Consider the following 6238-nt stretch of genomic DNA (forward strand, 5'->3'; position numbering starts at 1 on the left):
TTTAATTGTTAGGACATGATTTAGAAAGAAACCCACCTGTCCCACAATGTCAGTCAGTTGAGAGGTCTTGGAACACTAATCGTAAATAAGGTTGAGTTTGCTTCGTTTATTGCGTAAGTCATTGTACAGGACAAACTAACCAAAAATCAAAGAAACTGGAAATCCTTGAGAAAGGGATTAAAAGGTTCTTGGATCTCCAGGACTTCACAGTCAGAAGTCCTGGCAAATCTAATAGGAGTGACTTACTATTGGAGGCATTAATGTTATTATGGTGAATTGAGGGACTGGGTGTACTGTAGTAGTGAGATTATGTTGGGTCCCAGCCCATTTGGGTGTGGAAGGGAATGGCCATTGGTTCTGCAACTTTTAAATGGGCTTTAAAATGACGTGATCATTTTCCACTGGGTAGAGGTGAGGCCAAATGTAACATCAGAGCCATTTTGATAGATGTGTGGTAGAAGAGATGGGACTCTGAGCCCAAGGGCTGGCATTTATATGCCCTCAAAAGAAAAGGTTGGTGGACCAAGATTCAAAGGTCAGATTAAGGAGGAGTTGGTGTTTGCTTGATTGCACCTACATTGAACTCCATTACATCTAGTTGGCAAGCATGTGTATGGTCGATGAAACGGTGGCTCATGTTATATTGTTGAAGAGAGGGAAAGATTTAAGTGTAGGGGGGTTGGAAGGTATTTGGGGGTGGGTCTGTTAGTAGGACTCTTTTTATTTTCTCAATGTACCGAGTTAGGTAGAAGGATTTAGAAATGTGGAGATAATGTTTTAAGCTGTGATTGACACACAGTCCAGCACAGTAGGTGGTGGCATGCACCTTTAATTTTTGTTTGCAGACTGCCATTATATAATCGGATTTCGCAGCTGAAACATTGCAGGGAATACTGTCTGAAGATGCTCCCCTCTCTCAGGCCCCAGAGCCTGTGTGGGAGCTGAGTACATTTGACCAAGTGAAGGAGTACATATTTGTTTTGTGAGAACAATTAGCGCTCTGTTTGAATACCCATACGGTATACTATTAGTTCATTTTAGTATACTGTTGATGAATGATGTCTTTTCAGTTGCGTGTACTAGCGCTTTGCCTGTGTACTGGAAGTTGATGCTGTTGTTATGCAATCTCTTGTTAGCATAACAAATTACTAGCTAGACATGTTTGTAAATTCAATATGGAGTGCCAGAGTGCACTCAGAGCGTTCGTAAATTCAGGGTGTTGTCAGATTGTCCGTTCATAAATTTGAAGTGCTTTAGCTGAGGAAAAGCATTGATCCGAGAGTCAGAACGTTTGACCCGCAATGGCACTGTAAATAAGAATTTGTTCTTAACTGACTTGCCAATTTAAATAAAGGTAAAATAAAGTAAATTCAACCACCCAAGCTAACTTGCTAGCTACTTCCAGACAAAAATGAGAACCTCACTTGTGACTATTTTACTTGCCCTAGCAGAGCTGGTTAGGCTGTTTTCATGTTATCCAAAGCGTTGGTGACTAACTATGCTGCTGGCAACAATTTAACTTGGATTTTTTTTGCTGAGGTTTACTGACAATTGCCACATTCAACAAGTGAGCATTCGTAAATTCATCAGTTATTCTGAGCTCTGGCACCGTCAGAGGAGAGTGCTCTGAAATTGGACTAGATGGCCAGAGTTAATTTACAAACACACCTGAACTACTATACCACTTAGCAAAGCTATGAATGACGTGAATAATCAAGTCAATAAATGTTGGATAGATTGCATGAAGTAAATATACTGGTAAGTTCGATGTATTAGTGGCCAACTAATGTTAGTAGGTACCTAACATACCTGGTACATACTGCTGTAATGCTATGCGGTTTGTAAGGATAGCGTAGCTAACAAATTGACTGCCAACACAATGTAACTTATTTGAAAAGTCATTACTTTATTACATTGCTCAACATTTTCTTAACATTTGTCATAATTAGTTAAAGCAATAAATTTGAATCCTCTCTCATCAGACTTGCATATTTTCTGCCATTTTCTTCAAATCTGAAAACGTTGTGAAGCCACGCCTATTTCTGAAGAATTCAAATCAAATTTTATTTGTCACATACACATGGTTAGCAGATGTTAATGCGAGTGTAGCGAAATACAAAAGCACGGAATTGGAGTCCATTGCTTGTATACTTCGTATTTTGGCGACTGTAGTACGACATCTGGGAACTTTGTCATACTAACTATATCCACACTCTGACCACTAAGCATACTACATACTCAATTTACATCAGACATAGTATGGTTAGTGAGGTTAGTATGAGTATTAGAACCCAGCTTATGAGGTTTATTTTTTCATTACCCTATTTTATTTTTTATTTTTTGTTAAACTATGTTTTCATCCCACCAAGTGGTGGCAATACACCTTTTTGGATATAGTCTGCCAATAAAACCTTGAAGAACCACCGAGGTCAAACAGTGCATGTCAGAGCAGAAACAATGAAGTCCAAGGAATTATCCGTAGATCTCCGAGATATAATTGCATTAAGGTATATCTGTTGAATGTTTCCGAGAGCACAGTGGTCTCCATCTTTTGAGAAATTGAAGAAATATGGAACTACCCAGACTCTGCCTCGAGCTGACCTAACTGGGCAAGAAGACCTTTGGTCAGGGAGGAGACCAAGAACCCAATGACCACTCTGACAGAACGATAGAGTTCCTTGGCTAAGATGGGAGAACCTGCCGGGAAGGACAATGGTCTCTACAGCACTTTACCAATCTGGCCTTTATGGGAGGATGGCCAGATGTAAGCCACTCCTGAGAAAAAGGCACATGACCACATGCCTGGAGTTTGCAAAAAGGCATATGAAAGACTTCAAGCATAAGGCAAAATATTCAGTGGTCTAATGAGACAAATGTATCTCTTTGGCCTGAATGCAAAACGCTATGTCTGGAGAACCAGGCACAGCTCATCGCCCGTCTAACACCATCCCTACTGTGAAGCATGGTGGTGGCAGCATCATGCAATTGGGGATGCTTTTCAGCAGCAGGGACTGCAAGACTGGAAGGGATATACTATTGTCATTTACTGCCGTCATTGCTGGAAGTCTACAACAGCTCAATACATTGGAGATGCCAATGAGGCATTAAAAAAACTTTTTATTTTGACTTTTTGGAAGTACATACAGGCCCTGATGGCAGTAAATGGCGACAGTTGCTATTCAAAACTCCATATTTGGTGAGTAACGAACGTATTTTAACATTACGTTTTAAGCTGGCCAATGGCAAGTTGAATGGATGCTTCCTGGGCTTAAAGGAGATTCACCTTATCCACATCTCCTGCAAGGCCAGATTCTGGTTCAAGAGACTAACCAAGAACAGGAAGTGGGTATTTTGAGTCCTGCTGCTAATTCTGCCAACTGGGATAGGTCTGTGATTGTCAGGTAAGCTACAGTGACCAAAAGAAAAACCGGGGACACTGGTCAGAGAATATTTCATAAGCCTAACCTACCTGACCAGTTTATAACATTTTGGTCAATCTGCATGACCACCCGTTCTGAAGAGCCAGTTTGGGCAGAGCCCTCTGGCCCTCAGGGTTGTCCGGCTGAGTATCGAATATTTAAAAAACCCTTTGACATGATTGGAAGGAAGACTCAAAACCCTGTTCTGTAGTTATCCTTGAGGTAGCAATGTGACCCCAAAAAAATGAGTTTGCCAATAAAAAAAAGATATGGGTTGAAACACAACCTTAGTTCAAACACACTCTGATGCCAGTAGCATTTTCTTCTATGTGTTTTTTTTTAATGAATGGCTTTGTTTGCAGTAGTCAATGGCTAAACCAAGCACATGCATCAACATAGACGATAGAGCCACCGTGCATATTAGTGCAGTGGAAATGGCTAAATGTAGATATGCTAATCGTGTCCAACAGCGAAGCTCAACCTTTTATTTTTTTCATAATACCAAATTATCAATTTACATCCCTACATCAAACATGTCTAACAAAACACAGATACAGACAAAAAAAATGCAAAAAAAGTTTGGGGTCACTTAGAAATGTCCTTGTTTTTGAAAGGAAAGAACTTTCTTTTGTCCATTAAAATAACATAAAATTGATCAGAAATACAGTGTAGACATTGTTAAATGGTGTAAATTACTATTGTAGCTGGAAAGACTTTTATTTTTATGGAATAGCTACATAGGTGTACAGAGGCCGTTTGTCAGCAACCTTCACTCCTGTGTTCCAATGGCATGTTGTTAGCTAATCCAAGTTTATAATTTTAAAAGGCTAATTGATTAGAAAACCCTTTTGCAATTGTTAGCACAGCTGAGAACTGTTGTGCTGCTTGAATCTGGAGCATCAGCATTTGTGGTTTCGATTACAGGCTCAAAATGTCCAGAAATAAAGAACCTTCATCTGAAACTCATTAGTCTATTCTTGTTCTGAGAAAAGAGGCTATTCCATGCGAGAAAATGCCAAAAAATTTAAGGTCTCGTACAATGCTGTGTATTACTCCCTTACAGAACAGCGCAAACTGGCTCTAACCAGAATAGGAGTGGGAGGCCCTGGTGCACAACTGAAGAAGGCCAGCATCCCGGAGTTGCCTCTTCACTGTTGACGTTGAGACTGGTGTTTTGCGGGTACTATTTAATTGCCAGTTGTGGACTTGTGAGGCGCCTGTTTCTCAAACTAGACACTCTAATGTACTTGTCCTCTTACTCAGTTGTGCACTAGGGCCTCCCAGTCCTCTTTCTATTCTGGTTAGAACCAGGTTGCGCTGTTCTGTAAGGGAGTAGTACAAGATCTTAAGTTTGGCATTTTCTTGCATGGAATAGCCTTCATTTTTCAGAATAAGAATAGACTGTTTCAGAATAAAATTATTTGTTTCTGGCCATTTTGAGCCTGTAATTGAACCCACAAATGCTGATACCCAACTAGTCTAAAGAAGGCTAGTTTTATAGCTTTTTTTTTTTTCATTGGCTCAAGTTTTCAGCTGTGCTAACAAAATTGCAAAAGGGTTTTCTAATGATCAATTAGTGACTTAAAATTCTAAACTTGGATTAGCTAACGCAACATTCCATTGGAACACAGGAGTGACGGTTGCTAACAATGGGCCTATGTAGATATTCAATTAAAAAATCTGCTGTTTTCAGCTACGATAGTCATTTACAACATTAACAATGTCTACACTGTATTTCTGATCATTTTGATGTTATTTTAATGGACATATTTGGCATTTTCTTTTTAAAAAAGCATTTAAATGACCCCAAACTTTTGACTGATAGCATACACACAGAAAAAGAAAGTCCTCTCACTGTCAATTGCGTTTATTTTCGGCAAATTTAACGTGTAAATATTTGTATAAACATAAGATTCAACAACTGAGACATAAACTGAACAAGTTCCACAGAAATTGAATGTGTCCCTGAACAAAGGCGGGGTCAAAGGTAATAATCAGTATCTGGTGTGGCCACCAGCTGCATTAGGTACTGCAATGCATCTCCTCCTCATGGACTGCACCAGATTTGCCAGTTCTTGCTGTGAGATGTTATCCAACTCTTCCACCAAGGCACCTGCAAGTTCCCGGACATTTCTGGGGGGGAATGGCCCTAGCCCTCACCCTCCGATCCAACAGGTTCCAGACGTGCTCAATGGGATTGAGATCTGGGCTCTTCGATGGCCATGGCAGAACACTTTTTGCCAGTCCTGTCTGGTCCAGTGACGGTGGGTTTGTGCCCATAGGTGATGTTGTTGCTGGTGATGTCTGGTGAGGACCTGCCTTACAACAGGTCTAGAAGCTCTTAGTCCAGCCTCTCTCAGCCTATTGCAGACAGTCTGAGCACTGATGGGGAGATTGTGAGTTCCTGTTGTAACTAGAGCAGTTGTTGTTGCCATCCTGTCCCGCAGGTGTGATGTTCAGATGTACCAATCCTGTGCAAGTGTTGTTACACATGGTCTGCCACTGTGAGGAAGATCAGCTGTCCTTCCAGTCTCCCTGTAGCGCTGTCTTAGGCATCTCACAGTACGGACATTGCAATTTATTACCCTGGCCACATCTGCAGTCCTCATGCCTCCTTGCAGCATTCCTAAGGCACGTTCACACAGATGAGCAGGGACCCTGGGCATCTTTCTTTTGGTGTTTTTCAGAGTCCATAGAAAGGCCTCTTCAGTGTCCAAAGTTTTCATAACTGTGACCTTAATTACCTACCATCTGTAAGCTGCCAGTGTCTTAACGATCGTTTCACAGGTGCATGTTCATTAATTGTTTGGTTCATTGAA

This window comes from Oncorhynchus masou, chromosome 16, assembly GCF_036934945.1.
Source record: "Oncorhynchus masou masou isolate Uvic2021 chromosome 16, UVic_Omas_1.1, whole genome shotgun sequence".
Taxonomy (NCBI): Eukaryota; Metazoa; Chordata; class Actinopteri; order Salmoniformes; family Salmonidae; genus Oncorhynchus; species Oncorhynchus masou.